Source organism: Camelus bactrianus, chromosome 17, assembly GCF_048773025.1.
Source record: "Camelus bactrianus isolate YW-2024 breed Bactrian camel chromosome 17, ASM4877302v1, whole genome shotgun sequence".
NCBI classification, from domain to species: domain Eukaryota; kingdom Metazoa; phylum Chordata; class Mammalia; order Artiodactyla; family Camelidae; genus Camelus; species Camelus bactrianus.
This window is the reverse complement of record NC_133555.1, coordinates 51,454,062-51,471,550: the sequence shown is the minus strand read 5'-3', so window position 1 is coordinate 51,471,550 and position 17,489 is coordinate 51,454,062.

Genomic DNA, 17,489 nt, shown 5'->3' with positions numbered 1-17,489 from the left:
CCAGACAGCCCACAGCAGGCCCGTGGGAGGCCTGTGTCTCTAGCACTCTGCTGTAGTTTTTTCCTATTTGTTTTTGCAGTGTTTTTTAATTATTATTGTCCTTTAGAGTCTTGGAGAGTGGGTTAAATCAGTACTCAGCTATGTTTAATTATGTTAATGGTATTGATTTTTAGTTACAAAGTCTAAGTTTCTTCAACTTTTCCCTTAAAATTGTCTTTTTTATGATAATGATGATGTTGATTTTTTTTAAATAAAAGGACACTTAAGTTGGAATAATATTAAATATTAGCTCCTGGTTTGTTAAATAGAAGCTTTATTACACTTTCATCTCTTCACCCCTCTCTCCTTCACATTTTTAGACCTAAAGAACCAAAGAGAAGTTGAAAGCAAAATGGAAATGTGTATGTTGACTTACTTTTTGCTGATTTGATAAATAGCAAAAGGCAACATGATAGGTTAAAAAAGAAAAAGCTATGGCTTAAGGCAGACATGTGTGAAACAGAGGCACTCTGATGTGAACACTGTCCTAGAGCTTGTTTCATTCTGCTGTGACTTGCTGGTGTTTCTTATCTGCTGGATTCGGAGTATTTATAACGGGGATGTGGAAGCTACAGATGTGAATTACCAGTGTTAGGCCCTCTTACAGGGGGTCAGTCTTACACTTCTTGCCATCCCTGGGGCCACCTTTTCCTTTTCCTGTGACTTTGACACAAAGTTCTTATTTAACCTAGCAGTAACACATTTTAATTACATTTGTACTATGGTCTCAATGTTTGTGTCCCCCCAAGACTTGCATGTTGAAATCGTAACTCCTGAGGTGATGGTTTTAAGACATGGGGCTTTTAGGGAGGTGACTTGGTCATCAGGGTGGAGTCCTCATGAATGCAGTTCATGCCTTTATAAAAGAGGCCTGAGAAGCTCCTTGCTGCTGCCACCATGTGAGGACTCTGCAAAAAGACAGCCGTCTAGGAGGTGGCTCCTCACCAGACACCAGACCTGCCAGCCTTTCATCTTAGACTCCTCAGCCTTTAATACTGTGAGAAATCATTTTCTACTGTTTATAAGACACTCAGTCTATGGTATTTTTAAGCAGAATGAGTGAATTGAAATAATTTCTAATGATTATCTTGGATAATTTTATTGAGGAAAACTCATCTGTTTTTATGACAAAATTTAAAATAAATTCTTAATACCTAAAAAGAAATAATGTTGATAGATTTTTAAATGAGTTTGGGGATAATTCATAAGTCTGCACTATTAAGCCTTTCCTTGCAAGGATATAATCCCTCTCTTCATGTCTTAAAATCTTCCTTTTTGTTCTTCAGGAGAGTTTTGAGATGTAAGGTGGACCCTGTATTTCTTAAATTGAATCACTAAGTAATTTTGGTGTTGATACTGGGATTTTGTAGTTACAGTTCCACTTAACACTGCATGCTGCTGTTGTGGCCAGCACTATATTGAGTAACTTACCATTATTCATTTATCTAATTCTTACAAAAATCCTGAAATTTAAGAACTATGTGGAAACCAATTTAAAGTCTGGAACTGACATTAGATCAATTAAGGAATTTTCCCAAAGTCATGCAATAAGCATATGGCAGACCTAGAATATAAAACTAATTCTGTTTCTACATCAGACTATTTTTTATTATTGCACTATTTTATTCTGCTCCCTTGATTTAAGGAAACACACACACACACACACACACGCACACACGCACACCCCTTCCAAGTAACAGACACACATACCCCTTCCAAGTAACACACACACACCCCCCTTCCAAGTTAACACACACACATACCCCTTCCAAGTAACACACACACACCCCCCTTCCAAGTTAACACACACACACCCCCCTTCCAAGTTAACACACACACATACCCCTTCCAAGTAACACACACACACACACACACCCCACCCCCCACCCCACCCCACAGACACCCCCCACACACCCCACCCCCCACCCCACACACACCCCACCCCACACACACCCCACCCCCCACCCCACACACACCCCTTCCAAGTAACGGTGGCCGGGAGAAAACTTAAAAGGGTCCAGGCCCTCCGCCTGGGTGCCGCCTCCCGCCCCGCCGGCGGCCCACGCCAGTCTGCGAGGGCGGGCACCGCTCTCCCTGCAGCCTCAGCAGGGCGGGCGCGGGGTCTGCGGGGGGCGGGGGCGGGATGCGGGGCGGAGAAGGAGCGCCCTAGTATATATTCTTGATTCATTTATACTGAACTCCCAGCCAGCAGCACTCTCACCCACGCCTGAATAGAACTTACCTAACATGTATTTTCTCCATGAGGCAAACCACAGCCGCCTTCTGCTGAGGAACGCTACGCAGCACTTCAGCGCTACACTGGGGGGGGGGGCAGTTTTAAACTGTAAAGCCACCAAGAAAAAGCACAGAGATGTGAAAAATGTGGCACCAAATATACTGTGAAAATGATAACTTGTTTACACCTTGAGAGCTGAAACAGTAAGGCAGAGTGTTGCCCTGTGTGATCTCAGCCGGGGACTGGGAGTACTCCGCACACATGCACAGACAGCTGGGAAAGCACAGCGAGCGCTGATTTGGGGTTACTAGTAAATTTTATACAGCAAAGGAACTGATCAAAAAGGAATCTAGGAATGTGAGGATGGGTCTCTCTCCCTCCCTCTCTTTATGTATACATACACAACACACATACACATATATACCTATTCGCATACACACATAGATGATCATATATTCATATAATATGTACATATATGTTTAATTTGATGCTACTATAACTCTATTAGTCTTCTTTATTCAACATTTTGTTTCTCAGATCCATCCATGGTGATGTCTGTAGACCTAGTGCATTCATTTCTCTCCTTCCAGCGTTACTGAGATATAACTGACACACAGCACTGTGTAGTTTAAGATCTACAACATAATGAATTGACTTACAAACATCATGAAGTGACTACCACAATACATTTAGCGAACATCCGTCATCTCATAGAGATACAAAATAAAAGAAAAGAATTTCCTTATAATGAGAACTCTTGGGATTTACTCCCTTAACAATTATCATATATATCATACAGCAGTGTTCACTGTACTTACCACGCCATGTGTTACTTCTCTGGTGCATATTTATCTTATAACTGGAAACTTGTATCTTATGACCATCTTCATTCCTCCTTCCCCAAGCCCCCACCACTAATAACCACAAATGTGATATTTTTAATGATTTGTTTGTTTTGAAGTATAATTGACCTACAATGCTATGTTAGTTCTTAATACACAACACAGTGATCTGATATTTCTGTACATTATAATATAAACACGACAATAAGTCTAATTATCATTTGTCACCACACAAAGGCATCATATTTATATGGACTATATTCTGCACAGTGTAGATTTCATACCAGTGACTCATTTATTTTATAACTGGTAGCTTGTACCTCCTAATCTCCCTCATCTATTTCTCTCATCTCCCCACCTCTTTCCATCTTGCAACCGTCTGTACTATGACTTTGCCTCTTTTTTTGTTATGTTTGACCAGTTCTTTTGTTGTTTACATCCCACCTATACATGAAATCATATGGTGTTTGCTTTCTTTGACTTATTTCACTTAACATAATACACTCTAGGACCATCCATATTGTCACAAGTGGTAAGATTTCTTTCTTTTTTATGGCAAAGTAATAATCTGCTATATATAGATATGGTTAGGGTTAGGGATATATATATATATATCACATCTTCTTTATTCATTAATCTATTGATGGGCACTTAGGCTAGTTCCATGTCTTGACTATCTTAAATAATGCTGCAATGAACATAGAAATGCATATATCTTTTCCAATTAGTGTTTTCATTCTTTTTTAAATACTCAGAAGTGGAAATCCTACATGATATGGTTTTATTTTAATTTTTTTGTGATGAATCTCTGTACCGTTTTCCGCAGTGGCTGCACCATTTTACATTCCCAGCAACAGTGCATGAGGATTGTCTTTTCTCACATCCTTAACAACACTTGTTATTTCATCTTGTTTTGAAGACAGTCATTCTGAAAGTTGTGAGTTGATATTGTGGTTTTGATTTGCATTTCCCTGATGCTTAGTGATCTTGAGCATCTTTTCATGTGCCAGTTGCTCATTTATATGTCTTCTTTGGAAAAATGACTATTCATGTCCTCTGCTCATTTTTTAAATGAGTTTGTTGTTTTTATCCATGTGGAGCTGTATGAGTTATTTGTATGTTGTGGGTGTTAGTCCCATATCAGACATGAAGTTTGCAAATATCTTCTTCCGTTCAGTAGGCAGCTTTCTGTTTTGATTATAGTTTCATTCTCTGTATAAAAGCTTTTTAGATTGATTTGGCCCCTTTTCATTATATTTGCTTTTGTTTCCCTTTCTGGAGAAGACAGACCCAAAAAAAGTATTTGTAAGACTGATGTCAAAGAGTGTATTGTTTGTGTTTTCTTCTAGGAGTTTTATGGTTTCAGTACTTATATTTAAATTGACTTTGACTGTACATCAGAAATTGACACAACACTGTAAACTGAATATGCTTCAATAATAAAGTAAAATAAAGCCATTTTGAGTTTATTTTTATATATAGTGTGAGAAATAGTCCAGTTTGATTCTTTAGCATGTAACTGTTCAGTTTCCCCAACACCGTTTGTTGAAAAGGCTGTCTTTTTGCCATTGCACATTTTTGCCTCCTTTGTCATTGATTAATTGATCATTTTAGGTTGGGTTTATTCCTGGACTTTCAATCCTATTTCAACTATGGGTATGGGTCTGTTTTTATGTCAGTACCGTACTGTTCTGGTTACTGTAGCTTTGTAATATAGTTTGAAATCAAAGAGTGTGATATCTCCAGCTTTGCTCCTTTCTCAATATTGTTTTGGTTATTCAAGATCTTTTGTGTTTCCATACAAATATTAGGTTTTGTTCTAGTTCTGTGAAAAAACTTCATTGGTATTTTGGTGGGTATTGCATTGAATCTGTGGACTACCAATCCATAAGCACAGTATATCCTCCCATTTGTTTATGTTGGCTTCAAATTTTTAACAGTATCTTACAGTTTCGGTGTGTTTTTTTGTTTTGTTTTGTTTTTTTGAGTAAAGGTCTCACACCTCATTAGTTAGATTTATTCCTAGGTATTTTATTCTTTTTGATGCAATTGTAAATGGGCTTGTTTTCTTGATTTCTCTCTCTGATAGCTCATTGCTAGTGAGTAGAAATGCAATAGATATACAGATTTCTGTATATTTTGTATCGGAAAACTTTACTGAACTAATTGGTGACTTCTAATAGTTACTTGGTGGCATCTTTAGGATTCTCTAAACATAGTGTCATGTCATCCACAAACAGGTGTGAAAGCTTTACTTCTTCCTTTCCAATTTGGATTGATTTCTTTTTCTTGTCTAGTTACTGTGGCTAGGACTTCCAATATTGCGTTGAATTAACATGTTCAAAGTGGGCATCCTTGTCTGGCTCCTGACTTCAGAGAAACGTCAGCAACTTTTCACCATTGAGTATGATGTGAACTGTGGACTTGTCATACATGGCTTTTATTATGTTGAGACTTGCTTCCTATTTACTCACTTTGTTAGGGTTTTTAATTATAAATGGATGTTGAATCTTATCAAAATCTTTTTCTGTATCTGAGTTTATCATATGATTTTTGTTCTTCAATGTGTTAATCTGGGATATCACATTGACTGACTTGCAAAGACTGAACCATTCTTAAATCCATGGGATAAATCCCGCTTGATCATGGTGTGTGATCATTTTACTGTATGGTTGAATTTGGTTTGCCAATGTTTTATTGAAGATATTTGTATCTGTGTTCATTAATGATATTGGCCTGTAAGTTTTTTGTTTGTTTGTTTTGTTTTGTTTTGTTTTGTTTTTGTGGTGTCTTTGTCTAGTATTAGTATCAGGGTGGTCCTGGCCTCATAGAATGAGTTTGGAAGTGTAATTTCCTCTGCAATTTTTAAGAACAGTTTGAGAGGAATAGGTTTCACCTGTGAAGCTGTCTGATCCTGAACTTTTGTTTCTTGGGATTTTTTTTTTTTTTTGATTACTGATTTAATTTTATACTAGTAACTTGTCTGTTTATACTTTCTATTTCTTCTTAATTGAATCTTGGGATATTGTACATTTGGGAATTTGTCCGTTTCTTCTAAGTTGTCTATACTATTGGCATATAATTGTTCATAGTGATAGAAATGATTCTTTGTGTTTCTGTGGTGTCAGTTGTAACCTCTCCTTTTCAACATTTGTTGAGTGCCTGTCCTATGCTAAGCACTATGCATAGACACTTCCCCAAGCTACCTCATTTAATTTTGCCACCAATCATGTGGTAGAAATATCACTATCTCATGTTATAGATATATAAGCCAACTTAAAAAGTTAAGTTACCACAAATCTGCAGTTGCAACATTGGGAGTTGAATGTAAACTCAGGGTTTTTTCTACCGCATCAGGATTCAATAGGTTTGAAGATGCACTAAAAAATCAACAACTAACATAGCTGTTTTATTTTCTTCTGATATGGGCTCTTGGAAAATTGTTTCTTTTCTTAATTATTCATTTTATCTTATGATGGATATATAACTCTTAAAATGGCATCTTGCAATGCATTGTATTTAATAATGTAAAAATATAATTTTGGCTGTCGTAGCATAATGAAATTCCATCCACAAAACCCAGTTGATAGTTAGCCACAGAAAATGAGTGCTACTCAACCATCAAATGTGAATAGCAATTCCCAACACACTGTACAGATCTTCACCTAAATCAGTGCAAACTTCTCCTTCTCCTTTTTTCCCTTTGGCCTGAAATAGACTCAGAAGTGTCTAAGAATTTTAATATATTTATACTTATAATTGTATGCTAAATGATAGCTACATCAAAAATAAACACTTTTTTTATGAAGAGTGTGATACACTGTGTAGAACTTCACGACAAGAGAACTCCTAAGACAACACGTTGTCCAGAATGGCGTTGTGTTTATGTTTGCTCAGTGCTCACCCAGGGATTTCCAGACCTCAGATCTGATGTTTGTTTTTCATATTGTTTACTTTGAAGTATGTGATGTCTCTGAGTAGTGTGTGTGAGATCCCATCTTAGAGAATTCTTTTCTTTATACTTTCATTAATGTTAGAAATGTGTATTAAAGTTTCCTGGAAATCTATTTTTAAAGCCTTCACTTATTCTTTCATTTTCAAAAACAGGTATAGATTGCTGCAGGGATACCAAAATTAAAGGACTTCTGCTCGTTACTAGAAGAGCCAGAAAGCTTATTAACCGGTCTGGTTAACACTTTCCCCTCCATTAAGAATAAATAGGCTGGAGATAATTAAGAGAACTGGTTAATGTGTATAATCTGTTTATAAACTAAGGCCAGAAATTGTTAAATATCAGGTATAATTTCATTTGGAAAATGACATCTCTTTATTTTCAGATATGACATTTGACAAGTGAAAGAACTAACTCATATTATGTTTCTTTGTGGAAAGGGATTTGCACCAAAAAGAATTGGTTCCAGAGGGCTAAGCATTTTTGACATGTTCTTGAACGCTCATGCCCATTGTTTTATTAGAAAAACATGTTGGTTATTAGAATCCGAATTTTAATAAGGAAACTAAAGAAGGTTTGTGAGAGAAAGCCTGGTGATACAACAAGAGACAGTGTTATAAACATCAAGGACATTTCTGAAACCGATAGAATATTAATTTAATTCCAAATTTGCTGGACAATCCAAAACCTTACAGATTCACAAATTTAATCTTAATGTCAGACTTTCAAAGTATCTCCACTTGGTTGAAATTTCCAGGACCCTCTCAGGATGTTTAATTTTGTAAATGCTACAGTAACACAGCACAGTAGAGAAAACCTTCAGGTCTACAGTTAGAGAGACCTGGGGCCGCATCGCATCTCTTTACTTCCTAGTGATGGGACCTACATCAAGTTATTCACTCTGTTTTAGCTTTCTTATCTATGAAATGGTGTTAATTACAGTACATATTTCATGGAGTTGTTGTGAGAATAAAATAAAATAATGAACATACAATGTTTAACTCACAGTAAGCTCTCCATCCTTGGTCCTGCTTGTTTGTTATTATCGCATTATCCTGGGTCAAAATGGGGACAGGGAATATGAGAAGTGATTTTCTTCCTCAGGACTGTCAAGATTCCACATATATGCAAATAAAGGACATCACCTAACATAGGAAAATACTCAAATATCCCAATGGTAAAAACAAAAACAAAAATAAAAGCATTTTTGGCTGCCTCAAGCATTTAATGATAGAATGACATAAATATTTACTTATGTTATGAGGTTTACCAATAGACCTATATTCTTGTATTTTAACATAGTTAATGAAACGAATATGTAACATGTTAATTTTAAAGTGTTGCTTATTTTTCATTCTCACATTCATCTTCAGTGTCAATGCCATTGGCACCCGTAGTGTTACTTTTAGAGTAATTGGACAGATCTCTGGAGCTCATATTCTCCAACTTTATGTAGATTGAGATACAGCAATGTTTTAATCCAGTAACAGGGCTATCATTGGAAAATGTATCCAAAGTCATAAGAACACATTTAAATGTTATTAGGAGTTTTGTGGGGTTTTTTAGTTGTTTTTTGTTTGTTTGTTTTCCAGTAAGTTTATGTTTATGATCACCACAATATAACAATTTGCTAAGTTTCTTTTAAAGTAATCTTTTAAAAATCTTTTTTTTAAGTATTGAATAGAGTGCTTTGGGCTAACTAGTTTAGTCCTGGGAGGCAAAAGAAGGCATCCCCACAGAGGTGGTGTGTGAATTAAACACCTAAATTGATTTAGATGTTTAATAGAAGAGGGTGGCAATAGTCCCCAAGGTATATTAATGGCAGGGATACTGGCCAAAGGCTACTGCACTAATATAGGGGTGGGCTGTAGGAAGCAGTGAGCTAGGAACTGAGTGGAAATGTCAAACTGAATAGTCACATCAAAGATTAAAGCACATAGATTTAAACAAAGATAAACTCCAATGGCCAATTGCATATAAGAGGTAGAAAAGTCGTAACAGGTGCTCAAGAATTATTTGTGAAATGATTGAGGAAATGATCAAAAATAAGCTCATGGTTTCAAAAAGGAAATGATAACATTGGCAAAAGAAGCTTGTTCAGTGCTCAAAAAAAATAATAAATCCAGTTGTGCACTAGAAATATGTCATTCAGGAAGAGAAATGGGTGAAATACTGCAGATGGAGACTTAGATATATGAATCTTCCACATATGGGGACAGGTGCAAAGAAAATGTAGTGCAACTGAGATTAAAAACTGTCCGTGCTGAATTAAAGATAAATGGTTTGAGTGTAGCTTTCAATTCTTGAGTGATTATGCTTGAGCGGTGAATACGCTGTACCTGTACAGCAGTGGAAAGAGTGCTGGGCTTGAAATCAAGATGAACTGAATTCCCCTCTGAGATTCTCCATTTACTGGCATGAGTGATTTTGGCAAGTTATTTAATCTCTCAGCTGGTTTATTTTTCATCAATCATGAAAAACATCATCTCTCTCACTGAGAGTGAGAATTCAATGAAATAATCTAACATATGTCTGCCACATAGTAAGTATTCAGTTAATGTCTTTTTAATTTTAATCTAGAAAGAAAAAGAAGTTTGAGAAATATCTATCTTTCCCCTGAAGGTACCTGTTCACCAGTAGAACCCAAGTTTAGCAAAGGTAAATGAGACAGGAAGAAGGAAGAATCAAGGACAGGAGAAACATTCAGTCCAGCTGAGAGTCTCCTGTGGATCTTAATTAGAATTCATCATGATGGCATCTAAAATTATTCCTTCATAACAATATCTCAGTACAAGTTTAACATACAGAAACCAACTGCATTTCTATACACTAACAATGAAATACCAGAAAAGAAAAGAAACAATCCATTTTAAAATTGCATCCAAAAAATAAAATACTTAGGAATAAATCTGACCAAGGAAGTGAAAGAGTTACACATGGAGAACTACAAAACACTGACTAAGGAAATTAAAGATGACTGAAAGAAATGGAAAGATATCCAATGCTCTTGGATTGGAAGAATTAATATTATTAAAATGGACATACAACCCAAAGAATTCTACTGATTTAATGCAATTTCTTTCAAATTATCAGATGAGAACCTTAATATCTTTGGCTAAAGGTCATTCCCAAAGTTCCAGGGAAAAAAAATCATAGAGAATGTGATCTTCAAAATATTTTTAGGTTGACTTTCTAAGCAGGACAAAGGAACATTTGATTGGGTTATAGAACTATTATTCATAATACTCCCTTGTCAATGACAAGTGCTGGCCTGGTGGCTAGAGTTGGAAAACGTCATTTAGCAGCCATGACAATACAGACTGGTTCAGACAAGAATCATCAGTGGCTGCTAAACCTGGGGGTGAGGGATTTTGAAGAACAGGATATTCACAAAGCCTGTCTTCCTGTAGACTGCTTATCAGCCACAAGTGAAAAAATATGTAATGCATACTGCATGTAAATATACGTTGGGGAACTTGGGGAAAACCTCAACTGGGTGATCAAAATCAATAACTCCCATGAGGGGTGGATGGACATCTCGTGACTTGAGATGTGATACCCTAAAGGACGCACACCACTTATGTCAGGTTATGGCCAAGAATGTAGAACCTGAACCTGATTGTAAGGATCACCAGAAAAACCTCAAAGGAAGAATGTTCTATATAATTTTTAAAAAGTGACTGTATTCTTTTAAAAATATGTTAATGTCATTGGATATGTTCCAGCCTGAAGCTCTAGGAGACAGAAGAGATGTGATGGCTAAAACCCAGCCCCGGACCACAGGTCCAGGAAGGCAGGTACTTCTCATCAGGATTGGTTTGGACAAAGTTAAGAATCTTATTCATGGTCTAGACGTCTTCATTAAATTTTTTAGAGAAATGTATCTAAACAGTTCTTTAAAATCTCCTTTTCACTTGATTGGATATGTAAAGGAGTTCTCTGACCAAGCAATGGCATTTCCTTTTGAAGCTGTTCTTACAGAGACGCCAATGAGGAGCGCCCCAAGCATGCCTAGCATGGCTTCAATTGTGGGCAGTGAGTAAACACAGCATGGACAAGAGCCTAGACTCGAAGCTCCTAAAATAATATAAAATTTCCCTGAATCTTCCTTAAAGACCAATATTGGACATGGTCTGTAGAGTCTCTTCCAGGCCTGGAAAAAGTATGATTGGTGGAATAGAAATGTTGACCACGTAAAATGAGCCACTGACATCAAAGCTGATGACCTAGAGTCTTCACATAGTGTACTTGTAGTGGCAAAACCCTTGCTTGAAGGGAACCTTAGTAAAACCTCAGCTAACGCAGAAGGGAGGAGCTGCTGTGGTGGATGTCTGGTGGTGGCCTGAAGCCTGGTCTCCCCATCACCCCAGCAGTGCCCCAACCCAATTTCTACAAACCCTAGGATGTGAATCTGGCGTTATCGACCACATGGGTAAAAAGGCATTCTAGTGACTCACCTTTTTCCTTCCTTTGATTCACATATATATTCTAACATAATTGCTTTAATTTTGAGCTTATTAAAAATTCTAAAAATACTCCCTGTCTTAGATGGTTAGGCCTACTGATGGTTCAATTACGTATCATGTCTAAAGGAGCACATGCTTCCTAGAGGTGACTGAGTGAACTCTCATTTCCCAATACAGGCTTTTCTGCTCTAATGCTATACATATAGGGGGGAAAACTTTACTCTGCAAAATAGCACAATAAAATAGCAGAGACTACGGGGAAAAAAACACATTTGAGGAAGACTGCTCAAAATGTAACAAAAACACAACAATCCTAATAAAAATAGCAGCACAGGTAAATTAAAACCTGCATCTGGACCAGTGTATCAGTCAGCTGCTCCTTTGTAGTCAAAATCCTGGATTTTGTGCCTCTTCTTTGGAGATAGAGGTCCTGGGGGGCATTCCTGTCTCAAAGAGATCAGTTTCATTAAAATTAGAAATCTGAGCCCGAATATAGACATCTTTGTCAAGAAAATGTAGTTTAACATAAAGGAAATGCTTCCAGTCTGTTCAGTTTTGCTTTCAGCTTCACCAGAAAAGAGTGGGTTCTGGAAACCACTAAACCAGCCACTATTTGCACTAAAGAAAGGCCTTTCTGTCAATGTTCAGCTTGTCAGTCTCCTTACGTTCTTCTTATGATGCTAAGGCTTCCTCTTTAAATGTAAGCAGCCTTGCCCCTGATGGTTTTATGACATGACTATGTTGGGAAAGATCATATGAGAACTGTAGCCCTTCCACGTTATCCTGACGTCATTCCTTCATTCACCAGCCATCTACTGAATGAGTTTTCATTGAAGAAACAGTCACTGTAAGAGAACAAGCTATATCTCCATTCCCATTTTTATAAGGAGCTTCAGGGGAGAAGAGAGCAAATGGGCATTTATCAAGTAGCCACTGGGTGCCAACTGCTCTGCTGGGCACTTTACATATTTAATATCATCTAATTTTCACAATCTTACTAAGAGGTAGGTTCTTATCCCTGTTTAACAGATTAGAAAACTGAGGCTCATAACCTCCCCCAGGTGATGTAGCAGAGCCAGATTTACATTTCAGTCTCACTGCCATCCAAGTTTGTGCTCTTTATGTACATATTACATTGATTAGATTTTAATGCAAAATCCCACCACTTGCATTATTAACTGGATGGAACTAGTCCCTTTCATTGCTAATTACATTTGGCATGTTATATATTATTGGAACAGATTTTTCCCCCTAAATCAGGTAAAAGTGTTTTACCAAGATCCAGAATGATTTATTCTAGGTCATCAGCTTTTATAGTAACTTTTCTTTTGTTACATTTTATAGGAGTGTAGAATTTTATTAAAACACTTTCAATATAATATTTTTCCTTTGATCTTTACAATAGTCATGTGATATAGACCAAGTAGCTTATCTTATTCCCATTTGACAAATAATGGCACAGAGCCTCAAAGAGGTAAAGTAACTCTTACCCCAAGTTACTAATTGGCTGACTCAGGACTCAAACCATGTTTTCTGCCTCGAAGATCAGCTTTGTCCTTATAAATGTCAGAGAAATGTGACCCATTTTCATGGGGAAAGGAAGATGCCAACCTGAGGATGACCCAGACTTATTATGGCTATGTTCAATGACAGAAAGAAAAATATGCTTATGATGAATAAAAAGATAACGCAACTCAGCTGAGAGTTAGAAAGTATAAAAAGATATTATAAAAGAAAAAGTATAGAGCTAAAATATACAAGATCAGAAAAAAAGTCTCTTGAGGCACTTTTTCTTTTTTAGCAGAATGGAGGTGGCAAATGAAAGAATCGATGAATTTAAACATAGATCTGAGGGAAAGGAAAAAATGGGGAAAATAATGAACAAAGCCTGAGGAACTGCGGGACAATTTCTCAAGATCTACACAAGGTAACTATAGTACTGGAAGGAGGGGGAAAGGGACAGGAAATAATATTTGAAGAATTGTGGTTGAAAAATTCCCAACTAACAGTGAAAGACTTAGATTTACAGATTTAAGAAGCTTAGAGAATCTCAAACAAGATATATTGGGGGAAAAAAAAAGCACATCATAGTCAGGCTAAAAACAAAAGATAATGAGAACATCTGGAAAGTGGCCAGAGAAAAATCAGTGTGTCTTTATATCTATATCTATATCTATCTCAGAATAATGATTCAAGTAACTGAGACTCCTCATCAGAAACCATGGCAACCAGAAGACAATGAAACGTCTCTAAAATGCTGAAAGAAAAAATAAAACTACAAACCTGGACTTGTATATCCAACAAAACTATCTTTCATGAGTGAATGGAAAATACAGACATTTCTCTGATAAAGGAAAACTTAGAGAATATATTGTCCAAAGACCTGCATGACAAGAGATACTAGAGGAAGTTCTTCAGACTAAAGGAATCCTTGGATCTTAAAGAATGAAGGAAGAGCAGGAGAAACAGTAACTATTGTAAGTATAAAATATTTTCCTCTTACTATCTTTAAAATATATATGAATGCTTACAGGAAAAAGTGTAAGATTGTCATGTGGGACATATGAATATTATAACATAAAGGGCAGCGGGGATGGGGGTGGTAAATGGACCTGTATGTTTTGATTATGTTGTTCCGTGTTCTACATAAAGTGTTACAATATTAACCCTAAGTAGACTGTGAAAAATTGAAAAACAAAACACCTACATATATACATGTATATGACGTACGTATATAATATGTTATACATATATAATATTATATACGCATATATAATACATTATATATGTGTTTATATATATATATATATATATATATTCTAGAGTAACCATAAAAAATGTAAAGAAGTAGAGCTGAAGAAAATCAATAGATAAATGAAAGTTAAAGTTAATAGCCTGCCCACCACTGTCTAAAGATGGGGTGGAGGTGGGTACAATATGGCCTGGTTTCCATGTACATCAACCCAAGGCCAGCAGAGCCAACTGAGAAAGATGACAGCTGACTTGGACTCTAAATACAACCCTTTGCTGGGTCTTTGGGAGGAAAAGGGGAGAAAAGACAGAGAAATAAGCTTTCTGGGACATCACAAATGACCCATGTTGGGGAGGGAGTCAGGCACACTGTGGGGCCGGAGAGGGAGCCAAGATGTCCTGAGCGCTGGACTTAGAGTCTGGATGCCTGGACAGAAGGGCCAAAGCTGCACTCACAAGCTATGTGACAGAGTGACTCATTTGACCTCTCTAGGCCTCGGATCCCTGCTCTGCAAAATGAGGGGGTAGGAGTTACATCAAATTCTTAGTAATTGCCTCTCTGGAGGGAAGGGACAGCCAGGCATCCATGCCTCCTACTTTATATACATTTGTATTGATCAGTGTTTGGCTTCTTCATGCTCAGAATGATGCCCTTTGTCACTCTATCCTCTTCCAAGTCAAGTACATTTACCACCCCCACCCCATTCTGATTCATCAATGTAAAGACTCCTAAATATACGTCTTCATTTGGACTTCTTCTCCACGCTCCAAACCCGTGTGTCCAGCTGCCTATTCAGCAGCTCTGCTTGGGTATCCTACCAGCACATAAACATCAAAATATTCTAAGCAAGTGTCTTCATCAGAAGTTTTGTTATCAGAATCACCTGGGAAATCTTGGCAAGAAGGCAAAGGCCCAGACCATATTCTACTTCAGTGAGTCTGTGCCCCTGGGTTCCTTTTTAGCTCTCCTGGTAAATCTGATACCCACCAAAATTTGAGAAACACTGCTTTAAACAAAACCCACAATTTACTCCCAACCCCTCTATTCTTCCAATCAGTTCCTTTCCAGCATCCCCCTTTTCAGAGAATGGCACCATCATCCGCCCAGAGACACAGGCCAGATACAGGTGTCATCCTTGGACCTCTGTCACCCTCACCCCTAAGCATCACCCACTATTAAGTGTTTTCCATGTTTCTCCCGGGTCCCTCTGAGCTTCATTCACCTGCACTGCCCCGTGGCTTCCTGACACAACTTGCTTCTACTGTTGCTGCTCCCATCCATTCTCCACATGTCAGCCAGGGGAAAGGTTTTTTAAAAATATTTTGAGACATTTCAACCTCTAGAAAAGTTTCAAGAATACTACAAAGACTGCCTGTACACTCCTCAGCCAGACACCGCGTTCCAACTTCTAACAATCATCACAGAAACGCCTTTTTAGGGATCACATGTATCACCCAGTTTTCATGCCTCTCTAATGCCCTTCAGTCTGGAGCAGTTGCCAGTCTCCTTAATGTCCATGACCTTGAAATGTTAAGACCATAGGTTAGGCATTTAATAGAGTGTATCTCAATTTTAGTTATTCTGATGTTTCTTCATGGTAAGTCCTAAGTTACACATTTTGAACACTGTATCTCAAATGCCATGTTCTTTCACTGTGTCCTCTCAAGGGGCACACGATGTCTACTTACCCTGTCATTGGTGGTGTGAACACTCATCATTTGATTCAGATGGTTTGACCAGACATCTCTGTAAGGTTACTGTCCCCTTTTCTGTAATAAATGTTTTGGGAGGAAATACTCTGAGGCTACGTAAAACCCCATTTCTCTCCTCAGTTTCACCCCAAGTACTAGCATCCACTGATGTTTCTTAACTATTAATCCGATGGTTGCCAAATAGTGATATTCTAATAACATCATTCTTTACGCTATTCAGGGAAAGCTTTATCTTTTCTTTGTTTCTTTAATTAATTTATATTCATATCAGTGTGGACTCCATCATTCCTTATTCAAAGTTTATAATCTGTTACAATCATTATATATTTTGAGGCTCAGATTATCTCATATTTGGCCCTTGGGGAGCCCTTCAAGCTGGGTATTGTGTTCTTCTGACAGATTCCCATCATTCTTTGCAAACTTTCTTACTTTCTGGCACAAAAATATATACTAACTCATCTCATACTTCCCCTGCCCAAGCTCTGGAAGGGGTCATTTCTCTACTGAGCCCTGGTTGCCTTTAGTATAGAAGAGAATATAGAATCCAAGATGAGTGCCAGGTGACCTCTTTGCTACACAGGTGCCACTGCTTGAGGCATTCTCCCCTCATATTTATTTCTTTATCTCTTTATATATTGAAAACCACAAGTTCACACTGATAGCTCCAATTCCAATTCAACACCATGTAATTCATTCTAGCTTTCATGCTTTCCATATTCGAACCTCCTTTTCCAAAAGCTCCCATTTCCCCAATATGTTTCTCAGTATCCCTGTGTATAGCTAATCTCCCAAGTTGGCTGGGTTTCCATCCCCTCCCACGTGGGTCTCAGTGCCTCCTAGGGCTTGCCTCCCTAACTCAGGATGTCTACTTTGATTAGGCCTGCCAGATGGCTTTTTGGTGAAAGAAAGAAGGAAGAAAGCCAAGAAAGTTTTTTTGTCTTGTTTGTAAAGAAGGAAGGGAAGAGATTGGAAAGGGAAAGCCAGAGAAAAACCAGGTTATTTTTCTAAAGTGCAAATCCTTCACTTTTGGATGATGTGCACACACACATACATACAGAGCCCTTGAGTGACCCCTCTTGGTCTAAGGCTGTAAATTCCATCACAAGGGTCCAGAAGGCTCTGCATGATGTAACTGCTGCTGATATCCTAGGTCCCTTTCCCCTTCTTTATCCAAATGCCAAGCATTGAGGTCTTCTCTCAGCTCCTCTAAAATTTCATCTTCCCTCTGGCCTCAGGGCCTTTGTATGTGCTGCTATGTTTCTCAGTGCTCTAATCTGCCCCATTTACTTGGATGACTTATTCTTCAAATCTCTGCTGGAGCACTATCTCCTCCTCTGGATGCCTTCCTTAATTCCCCTAGATAGAGTCAGATTACTTTTCTTATTTATTGTTTTATTCATGCTCTCATAGAACACAGGGCTCTTATCTCAACCGGCAATTATGCCCTTATTTGTGTATGTGTCTGATTCACCTTCCCTTTCCTTATTCAA